A 15,182-nucleotide genomic window follows, 5' to 3' on the forward strand; every position below is an offset into this window, starting at 1 on the left:
TCTAAAGATATATTGCCATTTCTACCATGAGTGGAAAATCAAAGTCACACAACAATCAAATTATTTCTGCTTTCCCCATCAGATAACAAAAGCCCAATGCATTTCTCCCCTATCTGCCAACAGAACTTTGAATTCAAATAGGTGTATGTGAAGACACGCAATAAATCAACGAGAGATTTAAGGACAAGAACACGAGGGAGGGAGAGGGACACATACGGATTAATTTTATTGACACTGCTAGAGCACAGTGCAATGCTAGCAACCACAGAAAAGCAAAGGAGCTAAAATGAAACTATTGCTGCAAAACAAAATCAGAAATCATGTTGTCATTGGATTTCCTCAAGCAATGCTAAAGACACAGCTGCATTAGAAAACTCCAGCTCTAATCTTTTGTTTAGACTGGATGAGAGGCCACAACCCAATATTTCAGTGCTCCCTTCTAGAGGATGCTGGCATAGAGGTACTGGACCAACCAACTGCTCACTTACTCTTCTACACCATTTCATCTTATAGCACCTGTTCAAATCTAATCTACATCTCCAAGAATTTGGTATCAAATCAGCAGACCAGCCTACCTTTGTCACCTTTCACAATTAAGCCATTTCTCCTCCTCTTTCTCTGTCCCCTGCCAGGGCTATTCAATTGTCTCTCAGTCACTTTTATCCCAAAAGTGATGGTCCTCCAGGCGAGGCAAGGAATAATTCAGTCATGATTGCTAAGACGACCAAGGAAACCTCCAAGCTGCTCAGGTGGGTGAAAAATGCTGCTCCTTACTGTTTCCAAGGAAGCAGACCTCTGGCCTTCAGATGCTGTGAAAACCGAGCAGACTTTTTCCAGGGTCAAATATAGATATAATGCAACTGCTGCTGGGAAGGAAAAAAATCACTCTCTGCTCACCATCCCTCCTCCTCTGTGGCTTACATAGAGGCTCATTATCTCAAGCCCACCAAACCTTCAAGTGCCACAGCAAATGAGAGAGCACACCAGGCCACGTATTAACAGCTATTGCACACTCTCCTTGTTTACTCCTCCCCTCCCTCTCTGTGGATTTCCCTCGTGAATAATGCAGGAGTTGTAGTCCAAGACACTGCCCACTCTATGCTTCTCTCAGAGTCAGCTGAAAACAGGCTCAAGTGCCAGCTAGGGCCAGTCCCCATGTTCTGCACAGTGCAAGCCAGAGATCCTTGTACGGCAGCCTATTTTCTCTTGTTCCAAAAGATGCCGTCTCCTTTTTGTACCAGCTCTGTTTATGAAGCTAAGGAATCATAGAGGACAGAAAACATGATGCAGAAGTTAAACTATGAGGAGAGGGTGGCAGGTCTCATTTTCATAGACCTCGGGGAGGCCTCTCAAAAGTATGCAGAGCTGTGCCATAAAACAAGGCCCTTTGATCATCACTGGATAATACTGTGATGAGGGCTCTGAGCCCCCACCCAGGAGAATATGTGAGAGGCTCACTAGACTAGTTCTCTTGAGACATTTTTGTCTTCTCTGCTCTTCCAGAAGAGGGAGCTGTACTGCTGTCCCCGTTTCAAGAAAATCCATTACTGGATTGGCCATAAACTCTTCTATTGGTCTTTATTCATCCAGAGATGCTCATCTTGAGTGGTTCTTCTCTCAGTGATTTGAACCTGTGACCACACTGGAAGTTTTTACCATGGAGAGGCAACCACACACAAATGCCAAACTGGCCACCATTTTGTTGCTGCTGTGTTTCTGTTATGGAACCACTGCAATTTTTGTAGCAGCAGGCAACAGAGGAGGCTGAGTTTTCTCCTAGTCTCCACTACCAGATGCTGGCAAGCTACAGTACTAAGTACATCATCTATGGACATGCAAATCAAAATCTACATGCAGATTGTTTCATGCTCTTCCTTTCAGAAAGCTGTTCTGGAGAGCCTTTACAGGATTAGTTTACACTGGCAGAGAACACACACACTGCTTTTACTATAATATATTCACAATTATAGCTCAGTTGGTTAGAGTGTGGTGCTGATAACGCCATGGTTGCAAGGTTGCAGGTTTGATCAAGGTTGCAACTATGGGACAGCTGTATATTCTTGCATTGCAGGGCATGGGACTAGGTGATCCTCATGTTCCCTTCCAACTCTTCAATTCTATGATTCTATTATACAGCTTGCGCAGGTTGTCTGGGGTACAGAGGCTATAAAAGCAGCAAATGTTGGTTCTAAAGTATAATGAGCTCCCTAAAACCTTAATGCAGCTTTTGGCAACCAAAGTCTAAGCTGCTTGCACCCAGCTGATGGATTTTCTAGCTCCCAACCCATGCAGGTAGGTGTGACTCATATTCCAGACAAAAGTGTACAGCTTCCCATCACAACATGCATCACTACTTATCACTGACTCTCAGACAATTAGAACTCTTAAAGAGTTACTGTTATAGCATTGACTGCAACATTATAGTGGCCCTTTAACTCCTTTAAAGAGTCCACTATCTTGCTCAGTTGACTGGGGAAAGGCCTGTGCCTAAGTTTCCCAATAGGGTTTGAAACAAAAAAAGTGTAAATGTAAGCACTAACCGACTGATGCTGTGCATGCTTATTTCAAAGTCAGCCCACTGAGTTCAATAGGGCTTAGGCACAATTAAAACGTGAAAGGCTGCTGACTAAAACTGCAAGCAAATGCAAACATGCTGGGGTCCAAGAGATCCTGGGCATGGACACATAGGAAATGACTCATCCAATTCCTTGCAGTACTTCTCTGCACTGGAGCTGTTCTGCTGAATCACTTACTGCATTGCTGGCAAAGCTGATAGGGGAATATTCTGAAAGCATTGCAGTGCTGCAGCCCTAGGACACTCTGCACAGCCAAGCTGGCTAAGTGTTTTAAGTCATACAGCATTGCAAAACAGTGGAGGCTTTAAGAGACAATGAAAGGATAATTGCTTCACAGCAGGAGCAAATATAGCCCAAACAGGACTGCCCCTCGGTTATAGTTGGCAGCTTTTCAAACACTTAAATGTTTGTGCACTGACCCAGGACCAACTGCCAAAATAAAAAAGGAAACCTTTCCCCTGGCACTGAGGTCAGCATACTGAGCAAGTGCAGTAATAGCAATATCCACTCACCTCAATTTGGAATGGGTTAGGTCTCTCCAAGTCTCTCTTTTAGAATTCTTGGGGAAAGCACAGGCTTTTCCCGAGGATTTCCCCAAACTCAGGAAAACCCAGCATGGCAGACTTCATCCAAAATTGCCACCCATCTTGTTCATCAGTTTCCCTCCTCTGCTACCTTTTCTACACTGACGTAGTGGACCAGGGGTGGGGTGGGGACAGGACTGGCAGCTAAGAGGGTTTTTACAAGCAAAGGGTACTCTTTAAGTATCCAGTGCTGTAATTAAGGTTTCTATTCATGTTCCTCTACTGTGAACATGATCTCTTAAAGAACCATTATCTATTCTGGTCAGCCCTGAGTGCTTACTGGAAGGACAGATCGTGAAGCTGAGGCTCCAATACTCTGGCCACCTCATGAGAAGAGAAGACTCCCTGGAAAAGACCCTGATGTTGGGAAAGATGGAGGGCACAAGGAGAAGGGGACGACAAAGGACGAGATGGTTGGACAGTGTTTTCGAAGCTACAAACATGAGTTTGACCAAACTGCAGGGGGCAGTGGAAGACAGGAGTGCCTGGCGTGCTCTGGTCCATGGGGTCACAAAGAGTCGGACACGACTAAATGACTAATCAACAACAACAACATTCTGGTCAGTATGTCAAGAAGATTCTCACCCACCTAAAAAAATAGTATGCTGCTTATATATGCCTCCTTCTCGGGATCAAGAGGTCTCTGTCTTTTTCAGTTTGGGATAACAGGGTGAAGGGCATGGTTTGGAATAACAGACTTTGCCATGACTCTTTATATACCTGAGGCAATGGTTTCAGTGATGGATGAGAGAGTTGAGGATGAGTGGAAGAAGAATGATAAACCCACTCCTTCTCACCATCACTTCTATGCAGAGAGCCCAGCTTGTCTGTTGGGGGAATGGATGAGAGGGATAGTTGTGAGCAGGATAAGGAAAGGACTGGACTTCTCCATCCCTCCTTCCTTCTTGAAACTTCATCTCGTTAGTTCTACAGCTTACACTGAAAATTACAACCAAAGGTCTCCTCCCTCCTTTTTTATGCTGGAATCCATTTGGTGTAAGCATGCTGCATGGTTTTTGTGTACATACCACAACACACCATGCATCAAGCAAATAAGCTGTGCTTACATGTGGCAGGAAGCCATGTCCCAACAAGTGTACCTTCTGCATGCACATGTAGTAGACAACACAGGGATGAATTTGCCACATAGCTTGGGTAAAGTTTTTCCAACAAAGAATGAAAAAATAGACTTGTGTGCAGCAGCCCTTAGGGGTATGCCCTATATTCTTCAACAAATCAATAGATATTAATTGCATGCAAAGATTAAAGCTTGGAACTAGAGAGATAGTCTGGGGTTCTTCTCCATAGGCTTCTTAGAGGTTGATAGAACACTCATCATGGTGAGCATGGCAACAGAATTGTGGGTTCCATACATTAATGGTATAGCTGGAATGTAACAGAGGTAACCGACTGTGCCATTACAATTCTAACACAATTTTGTAACAGGAGTCATTATCAAGGTGACAGCACTATAGGAGTTACAACTGTGCCCTACCACTGTATCCAAACCACATAGTGACACCAGATGTCAGTCCAAAAGTCTCTGTAGCAAACAAGCAAGGGCAGATTTAGCTAGTGCTTTTGTCCTGGATGAATCTGAAGGAAAATCAAAATAAGAACGATACAGATGGGGGGTGGCGGTGGTGGAGGGAACTCAGACAGCAAAGTAAGCATATTCCCTAATAAGGAAGTCCAGGAGCAAAAGGTTACAATGGGGTCAACACAGACAATGAGAACCTGTCACTTCCCATCTGTATCTATGGAAACCAGCAAGAGGCTAGAAACAGAGCTGACAAAATTATTGATTGTGCAAAATTACATTCAGCCACATGTGACATTTAAACCTTGGTGCTTAGGTGCCCAATACAAGCAAAGTAAGAAAGCCTCTTTTAAATGCTTCCAGTCTGTATTTATATATAGGCAGTCAATGGTTAGCACGTACTTATTGCGGGGATATTTTTAAGATCAGGCAAAGTTCTGGGGAGGAAGGGAGCACACATGTAATCTTGCCTGCCTTGAATATTGTCAAAAGGAAAATATGCGTATTTCAACCAGAATGCAGTTACCACGGTTCCTCTCTGTACTGTAAGTAACAATTATGTGAGAGGGACAAAAGCAAAGCAAGTAAGCAATAAAGAATTCCGTGTCAATCAAAGCTGTGGGGGTGGAAAAATGTGTTGAACTCCCAAGTGTCACCTTAAACATGTTGGTAATCAGCATCTAATTATCAGATGCATAGGGCTAAACAGTTTTCAGAAGCACCAGCATCACATTTCTATGTGCAGATGGCTTTGATCTCAACTGAGCAATTCACACAGACATGGTAATGGACCTCTTCAGGATACAAATTTCAAAGTTAAGGGGCAGACTTCTAACATCCCTGTGTTGCTCATCACTGCAGAGAAGGCTATTTCAAAAGTACAGCCTGGGCTGATTGCAATGACTGTGACATTTTAGAGGCTCCTGAAATTTAATTAAGACAGCTGACAGGGCCTGAGTGGGCCCTCAATTTGGTAGTAGTAATGGGCCTGCGGGTGCCAACCTGGGCCACATCCAGAATTGCCACTGTGAAGTTGTCTGGACCCCTGCCTAGCACTGCTTCACCCAGCCCCACACCTCAAATATCCTAACCCTGGAGGGTGATGTTGGCAGCACTTCTGGAAACCAAGCACTGGCTTAGCTCTGATCCATTGCAGCTAGCCACAATTTGAAATTACCCCAAATAAAACGCTTGACATCAATGTTAAACACTGCATTTTGAGAAATTTTAGACTGGTCCAGAAGTGCCACCCTTCAGGGGAGCAAGTGCAGCATTGTGCCCCAATGCAATGGTGAGTGTTAGCAGCAGTGTCAGGTGAGCAGCAGTGTCAGGTAGGGGCCCCATGGCAGAAGGAAGTAATGTCAAACTCAGTAGGCCTTGCCAGCATGTCTGGGGTATGACTGTTGTCCAAATATGCCAAGTCCTGCAGCTGTGCCTGATTTTAATGGATGAAGGTTTCAATACTTCAAAAAAGCCATTCTGACCTAGTAGACTTGCATAGCTTTGAACCGTTAGCACTTACAGAATAGATTTACTGCTTATAATATACTGTAGATACAAAATACACTTACAAAATAGATTTAACAGCCCAACACAAACAAAAAAGGTTAAACTAGAATAACTAATATAACATGGAAAGAAGAAAAGGGTAGGCTGAAATATAAAGGTAGGTTTTAAGGAATACAAAATACAAAGGAGGTTAGAAAGAAGAGAATGTCTGTGTGTGTGTGTTCAAAATATTTTCATTGAAAGTTTTCAACATAATAAACAATAAAAACCAATCTAAGCTTAAAAAAAGGAAAAGGATAAAGAAGAGCGAAAATAAGAGAGAATAAAAAAGAAATAAAAAGGGGGTATAAATTTAAATATAAATATATGGTTCAGTCTCAACTGCTTTGTTAATGTATCCAAACGGACTAGATCATCTTCAAATCTCTTGTGAAGAGTGAAAATAAAGAGATTTTCAGGTTTGCATTAGCTTCTCATCTTTGCTGAACCCACGCTGCACAAGTCTGCAAGTTTATTATAGTCTTAATTATTTTAAGTCAGGATTACTTGATGTCCTGGAACTTTCTCAGACTGGGGGGGGGGGTTAGTACTTCCCTTTATGTACTGGGATGTGGTGGGGGGACTGGAAGAATGAAGTGTCGTGCAAGGCAACACATTTGCCTGACATTTTGAAGCATCTGTTCAGAATCAGTAGGAAGCACATGCCTCATGCACATACCAGCTTACACCAAATCAGACCCATCAGTTCAGTAGACGGTTCCCACAGGTGCAAAGTTACCTCCCTAGCAACCTATAAAATGTTGCCCAAAAAAAGTTGGCTAAAGTTATGAGGCAGAAAACCTCAACATTGTACAACGCTTAGAAAGGACTCTCATTTAGGCTACAGAATTGTCCCAAGTTCAGGTATGGCAGAACCAATTTGGAAAGCAGCAGAAACCAAGGTGAAAGTCAAACACACCACCCTAATCTCAGAAGGTAAAGAGCACCCAGGTTATTCAAGAAACTGGCACACAATTAACAGGAAACCAATATATCACCTTAAATGAGACATAATAATTTATGATTTGTATAATTCTCTGTGTGTTTAGGTGCTCAAAGCTGCCTTGTAGAAAGGCAGGGGATTAATTTTAATTTTAAAAAGTTCTCCAAGGTAGATATTCACATTTATAAGGCATCAAAAGAAAGAACCAATGGCAAAGTACAATGATATCCATGTTCCTTTTTTTTAAATGGAGGAAGAAGCACATATCTTCTTTTTCCAAGCATCTCCTCCAAGATGGATCACAGGAATAGAAATAATTTTTAGCATGCTCCTTCATACTTGTCCCAACCAGGGTTTCTCCAGATGAATAGGGGCAATTAGTTCTTATTCCCGGATTAGGAATAGAGTGCCAGAGGTGCCAGGTATGCAACTGTATCCATTGTTACTTTTGAAGGCCAGAATTTCAGCAGTACTAGAAAAGAAGGTCAACAGTTTTGGAAATCTGGTTCTATTATGCTATGCTTTTTTCTGCCTGAACAACAAATAGCATCAATACTGGCATCAATAGCCAGCTCTTCTGCAGACCTCTGGACACAGCAATTTCCCACGGAATGCAGAGTGATCAAAGTCATTCTTTCAGAATGTATTACATAATAGAGAAAGACTCAGAGGTAGCAATACTGTGATAGGTGTGGTGGATGGAAAATGTGCTGCTACAACCATGGAAATTGTTGCTGGCTGTATCATTGAAAGTCTCAAATTCATGCTTAGGTTTCTTTACAATATCATAAGCATGAGGCTGAGGACAAATGTTTGGTGGCTGTTTTCAGGCAGGGGAACAAGCAGTGCTCTGCAGAAGAGTCAAAGAGCACAAGCCTATGAATGTTTATTCAGAAGTAAGTGCCACTGTGTTCAGTGGGGCCTACTTCCAGGTAAGGATCCACAGGGCTGCACTTGACTTTCCAATTAACACCCACTTGAGATGTACTTATTCCAAATCCTGAAAGATCAAGTCCCAAAGTATCACTCATATGGATTAGGATGTAGCATCCAACAGAATGAAGGGAGATAAAGACCAATTCTCTGGACTTAAAAGTAATTACTGGAATCTTTTACTTTCAAGACATCTGTTGGCTTTGATAGTGTGTAATCTCTTTCATTGTTAGTATGCTGAATGCATCAATTAAGTCCTATGGCTTCTTACTAGCCCAATGTAAGGCTTAGTACAGCATCCTGACCCTGTAGCTAAGGTTTCCAGTTCCATCAGGGTGGGATCAGTGGAAAAAGTTCTTTCAAAGCAACAGTAGATGCTCCATTTTATAGAAGCCAGTGGTTAAACTAGTGTGATATTGAAGTTTGAGAGCTTAATCTGCTCCTCCAGAATCTTGTTCTTTCACCCCTCCAAGACATCACTGGTTTTGGCACTAGCAACAATTCTTTTTCTTTTCTTTTTTAGCAATAGACACAGTGCTGGGATGGATAGAGGCACTTCCTGGGATATCAGTCATTTGATGAGTGGAGATGGGGAATAAGCTCCCTCCTCAGCTGATCTGCAGAGATTCTAATGATTCTCAAAAGCCAGCCAAAGAGCCCCTCCAAAATGCCCAGGTTTTAGCAAGTCTCCAAAGGATGTTAGATTATAATTGGCTACCCTCTGCTTACTCTAGAAAGGAATGACTTTCTGCTCTTTGATGACTCTGAAGAATGGGTCCCATAGGTCTTCAACACTTCACAGAGGTATTGCAAAGGAAATATTAAAAACACAAGTGAAGTGGATTCCAGTAACATTGAAATGTTGACCTTTATCCAGACATTCATTAGTGCATAAAGTCAGATCTTACAAAGCATCACCGGCTGACCATCTAAGAGACCTCAACAGTCACCACCACCACCATGGCTTTCGTCTATGAAGTAATTAAAAGGTGAGTGTGGCCACCGATTTTTCTCTATTCTTGTTTTATAACTTACTGAATCACTTCTAATTCCACCTTTCGTTTGCATTCCTATTGGTTGACCTTTATACACTAGAATGTACAGAGGTTTTCTGCCTCATCCATTCCGCTTCTTAGCATATGTCAACACAATGACAAAGCAATCTAAAATATTGTGACATCACAAAAATGATTTCAGCTAAGGTCAAAACACAGGCAGAATGATCACAAGCAGGCTGGGTCATTTAGCCTGCAGAAGAGTGTTCGCCTAGCCTTAATCCTCATGATTAGAAGAAGTATGAATAGAGACTTGCAAGTGAAACCACTGAACCAGTTCTTCAAGAGGTTCAAAGCTATCACCTGTGGACTGAATGGAGACAAAGGATTTTTATCGTGCTACATGAGTCAATTGGCTTATCACTGCAGGGAAGTCTGTGCTATCACCAACTGTCTTTCTATGTGTGAATGGCCACTATTAATAACATTAATTATCTACATCTGTCCTTTTCTGCATGTAATTTCCCCCTTCCAAGCCACACACAAACGCACACAAGTGCATGCATCACACATATATACTATACACCTGTAGCTCAGATTCATACTTCAAACACCTAGACTGCAGACCATGAATGCTTGGGCCACAAAAATAGGCTTCATCTTTAAGGCGTTCATCTTGTTATTTTCAAAATAATGTTTTGCAGATCTTGCACACCTCTCTCAGAGCATCTTTTACACCCAAAGTGACATAGAAAAGAGACATTGTATCCAAACAGGAGAGCCTTTGTTGAACTACGGGCGGAAATCCAGGTATTTGGCAGAGAAAGTACATTTTCTTGTTTACTGAACAAAACATCCAAGTCTTTCCATTACCAGTTAAGAAAGACCTTCTAAATGGTACTACCATCCCTTCCTTTCTTTAGTGCAAAGTAAAAGAATGGCACTGTCTGCCTCAGCCGGTCTGAGCATTGCCATCCATGACACAGCACTTCTGGCACTGTCACAATACATTTGCAGGTGGCCTTAGGGAGAAATGGTGCACCCTTCATTTCACAATTAGTACGGGGAGAAACTAAACTGACCCTCTGCAATTTATAGAACTTAATACCATTCTATATATTAGCAAGAGCACTAGTATCTCCCCAAACCAAGGCTGCTACATCCCCCATCCACATTGCAAGTCCCTCCCACCCACGGTGTCCCTTGGCTGCAACAGATGCAAGTGGTTCTGTTACACAGGGTGCTGAGCTGAGGGAGTGTAAAATTGAGAAGATCCATCATTAAGAAGATCCATTTCGGGATGCTAAATTTTGGCCTCACACAGGATGCGATAATATGAAAGGTTACCAAAGTCTGCCACTGGCTGCATCTACCTAAAGCCATCCTGGCCTCCACTCAAGGAAATCAACCATCTCTTACAGGATAAGCAACAGGAACTTCCCTCTTCAGAAGCAGTATGACTCTAAATACCAGGTGCTGGGGACAAACAGCAGAGAATGCAGTTGCCCTTGTGAGCTTCCCAGAGGCACCTCAATGGGCATGACCATGAAACAGGAAGCTGCTCTAGACTGGGACAAGTGATTTGTCGAAGACCACGAGCTGAGTACAAGGCAGAGGTGGAACCTGATGCTCAATAAAGCCCACAAATAATCCCCTCTACCCAAAATTCTTCTCTCCTCAAAAATTCATTGACCATCAGATTCCTCTAAGTTAAATTACTGCAACATGTTATATGTGGGCTGCCTCTGAAGATGGTTCAGAAACGTCAGTTGGTGTAGAATTCAGTGGCTAGGTTGCTCACTGGGACAAGATGGTTTGAGCATATAATACCAATTCTGGCCCAACTGCACTGGCTGCCAATTAGTTTCTGGGCCTAATTCAAAGTGCTGGTTTTGACCTATAAAACATTAAATGACTCAGGGCTGCAATACCTCAAGGATCGCCTTTCCCCATATGAACTGATCTGCACCCTGAGATCACCATCTGAGGTCCTTCTTCATGTGCCTCCTCCACGAGGTCTGGAAGGTAGCAACATAAAAATGGACCTTTTCTGCAAAGGCTCCTGCCTTGTTGAATGCCCTCTGCAGGGAGGCTCTCCATCTATATATCTTTAGGTGCCAGGCAAAAACATTCCTCTTTGGCCTTTGGCTCAATAAGCAATCTGTGGCCTTTTGAACTGTGGGGTTATTGTCGTTGTTTGTTACTATATTCTGAATTTTTTAGATATATTGTAAGCTGGTCTGTGATTCCTGGATGAAGGATTGTATACAATTTAATTAATTAATTAATTAATAATATTAATAATCCCCTCTAAATCAATTCCTCTTTAATTTCCACAAAATATTCCTTTCCCCTCTGCCTTCCCAGTTTCCCCTCATCTCATTCATGAGTAGCTAGAGCTCTCCTTCAGTGCAACCCAACCACATGCAACAATAGTCTGATCTCAGTTGCCCAGCTTCCATCTGAAAGGCATAGGATCTGATAGCAAGCGAAGCGTGAAACTTCAATAGAATAGCCACTGTCCAATCAGCAGCCAGCCAACATGCCACTTAGTTCAGTCAGCCTCCCTTTCAGAACACCTCTACCTAGCAACCCCAAAGATGATAATCTTTCACTGCAGGGGTAGAAGGAAAGTGAACCCTAAGAATCACTTTCTGTGCTCCTTTGCTGGACCATCAGATTCTAAAATACAAAGCAAAGCAAAAGGACCAAACAAGGGCAAGGGAAGATGGTGATTTGACATGGTATTGTCAAGTTTCAGCCCTCCCCAGACCAAGGCAACAGGACCCCACTCCCTCAGCAGATCTCTACTGCCAATAACCCTGAAGATCTGTTGGATCTGCATATCCCTGCCTAAGGGCTGGAGGTCCCTGCCTCAGGCCCCTGGGATTCTGACTGGCTCACAAACCCTCTTCCATCCACCCCAGACTCACAGAAGCAAAGGAGATGGTGAGCCAGGCAGAAGCTTCAGATACACCGCTGGCTTGCTGCATGTGAGGCTTCTCAGGACAAGAGGGGAGTGCTTGGAAGCATCTGCCTGGATCAGGGCCAGGAATGGGCAGATCCTCCAGCTCTTCTGCTAGTTTCCACGCTGAGCAGATTAATTGCTAAAGTGTCAGCCTTCCTGACCTGAGGAATATTGATGGGAGGGCTTGCTGGCAAGGGCATGTTAACTTGCTGGAAACCACAGGAAGGGAGAGTGCTCCTGTGCTCGTGTTCTGCTCCCTAGTTTCCCACAGACATCTGGTTGGCCACTGTGAGAACAGAATGCTGGATGAGCCATTGGCCTGATCCAACAGACTGTTCTTACATTCTTAACTGCTCCATGTGGCAAGGTTTTCCCCACTCACATGGTGACTCTCCTTACTCTGCTGTCATAATTTGCCATGAAGATCCTCTGCCTCGTGTGGAGAGGTTCCATATCAACGACAGAAGATTTTGCCGGTGATAAATTAGCTCTCTCTCTGACCAACAGAATCCATATGGTGAGCTGCACTATGACGGGGCAAAGGGAAGCAGCACATGTAAGCAGCTTTCTATGTGCAGACCAATCCTTGATCTACTAAATCAGATATAAGAACTTCTGTTTTGTTTTGGTAATACTAACACTCAAAATGGTGGTTCAGGGTGGGGGACTCCTCATAATTCACCAAAGGTATGGGGAGGATCAGAACTGCTTACATTTCGTTCATCTCCTGTCCATATATACTAACCACTCTTCTCTATGTTAATGAGGGCCCCACACCTGCACTGTATACACAGGGGCTCCTCAATAAATATATGACCACTGAGACATATCCAGCATCTGAGGACGTGGTCCCACTTCCCCATGTAGTCAGTAGATGTATGCAGGCAGAACATCTGAACAGTCCAAAGGTCTTAGGACAATAAGTTGCTTGTCTATAGGTAGTTTCACAGCTCTAATGCCAAACCAAGGATTTTTCAAACTTGAGGATGGTGGAGTTAGATAAGACAAAGCCATAATGTGCCTCTTACCTTATCAAAACGGGTTGCTCACGTGTTGGGTGACCAGAAGAACTGGCAGGAAGCCACAGAGCCCATCTTCCATGGCTTCTGACCCAATTCCAGTCAGCAGAGCTCAGAAGGCACTTGGGGAATGTTACTGTTTGATAGTTTGTGGCCAATAACTTGGTGAGCTCAGCCTAGTGATGGTCAACATCACTACATCATAAAATGTGTTGTCACAATTGATGCTGTGGTTAGTGCTCTCAGAGGCCCAGAATTCAGAAAGATTCCAGTTAAACTATCATTTACACAAAGGGGAAAAGTCACTTTTAGTTATGGAAATAGCCTAGGCTTCCCATGTCATGTTTACTTAATAGAGCTGGTGGAGGTGGGGTGGGGTCATTGCGAAGAAGGCAAGGTCATCTCATCTAAGCTGTGCACTCATTTGATAGAACAGTGGCTTGCTTAAGTCTACTACATTCTTCTCCTCTCTGCAGTACTAATCTACCTTACAGGATTGTTGTTATGAATAATGTAAGGTAAAGGATTCCTGGATGGTTAAGTCCAGTCAAAGGCAACTATGGGGTGCAGAGCTCATCTCGCTTCAGGCTGAGGGAGCTGGCATTTGTGCACAGACATCTTTCTGGGTCATGTGGCCAGCATGACTAAACCACTTCTGGTGCAATGGGACACCGTGATGGAAGCCAGAGCACACGGAAACAGTGTTTACTTTCCTGCCGCAGTGGTACCTATTTATCTACTTGTACTGGCATGCTTTCCAACTGCTAGGTTGGCAGAAGCTGGGACAGAGCAATGGGACCTCACTCCATTGCACGGATTCGAACTGCCGACCTTCTAATCGGCAAGCCCAAGAGACTCAGTGGTTTAGACCACAACGCCACTCGCATTCATACACGGATAATGTACATACATTGAGCTATCTAACCTTTTTATCACATGCTATTACCATTGTGTGTGTGTTTAGTCATATATGTGAGAATATATGAAGAAAGACCAAACAGACTTTTGCTGAAGGTTAATTGCTGTAATTGCTGAGGGTTAATTGCCAAAGAAGGCAGGAGAGAGATAAAAGACTCAAGGATTGGAGGTGCAATGCCTCTGAATACCAGTTACTTGAGAATATGAGTGGGCCTTTATGCTCATGTCATGCTTATGGACTTTTCATGTACATCTGGCTGGCAACTGTAAGAACAGAGTTCTGGGCTAGATAAACTTCTGTTCTGATCCAACAGGACTATTCTTCTGTTCTTACATAGTATACAGAAGTTTTTAATGTTTGATGTTTTACTGTGTTTGATGTTTTAATTCACTGGAACCCGCCCAGAGTGGCTGGAGCAACCCAGTCAGATGGGTGGCATATAAATTATTGTTATTATTATGACCTTAATTTCAAGATATGTTAGCCTATCCATGCTATTTATTGAGTCTTGTCTGGGAAAAAGGCAGGGTATAATATAAATATAAAATATAATAATTTATCCAACCCATATTAACCACAGTACCTGAGGAGCTTGGTATGTCTTTCCTCAACTGAGGCACAGAAAGACTGTGTAATTTGCTGTGGGAATTTATCAAGTAGGGTATTTAGCTGAGCCAGCAAAGCCCTAGGTCTTAAAATGTCTGACTCACCTTTCTCAATGAACAAGATGGACTGGATTGTTCCACTGCAGTGAGATAGGATACTTATGCTAATTTTCAAACATCCCCAATGGGGTGAAAAATGAAAGGGATCAGGAAAAAGACAAAGCATTATAGAAACTCAAGACTAGTCACCACTTATTAAGTAGTAAACATTATCTTCCATGGCATACTCCTAGATTTAACAAAGAAAGTGGAATGGATTATTATTACTTTCCTTCACTCCCCCATCCTAGACCTCTGAGGGCAACCTAAATTTAAAGCAACACTCAAGAAAGTTACATTCTCATAGGGCACAACAATGCTAAGTTATTTGTGACCATGTTTTAAGTGGGGTGATGCAAAAGATTTTCAGATGTGGAGCACAATAAGCATTTGGTCTGTCAAAGAAAGAGTTTGCAATTTGCTCTATTATGTAACCCACTGTACTTCCTCTAA

At 42.9% G+C, this 15,182-nt stretch overlaps 1 protein-coding gene and 1 long non-coding RNA gene across 22 annotated transcripts in view; one reads left to right on the forward strand and one right to left on the reverse strand.

Annotated features, from left to right (window-relative positions):
• The window catches only part of NFASC (neurofascin), a 176,875-nt gene that overhangs the window by 145,871 nt on the left and 15,822 nt on the right, over nt 1–15,182 (reverse strand). For 11 of the 21 annotated variants that reach the window (XM_081916285.1, XM_081916295.1, XM_081916298.1 and 8 more), the window contains exon 1: nt 13,116–13,276. The exons of 2 other annotated variants lie outside the window; for them this stretch is intronic. The gene's annotated coding sequence lies outside the window, so the exon portion shown is untranslated. Of the gene's footprint in view, nt 1–575; nt 946–13,115; nt 13,277–15,182 lie in introns of those variants that run through there. 8 more of the 21 variants (XR_014169570.1, XM_081916291.1, XM_081916287.1 and 5 more) reach the window with 2 other exon arrangements.
• Nucleotides 7,128–11,295, forward strand: LOC309372057. Its single transcript, XR_014169397.1, has 3 exons — nt 7,128–9,113; nt 9,824–9,929; nt 10,541–11,295. It is a non-coding gene; the product is annotated as an uncharacterized lncRNA (long non-coding RNA).

This window comes from Podarcis melisellensis (assembly GCF_964234715.1).
Source record: "Podarcis melisellensis genome assembly, chromosome: 6".
NCBI classification, from domain to species: Eukaryota; Metazoa; Chordata; class Lepidosauria; order Squamata; family Lacertidae; genus Podarcis; species Podarcis melisellensis.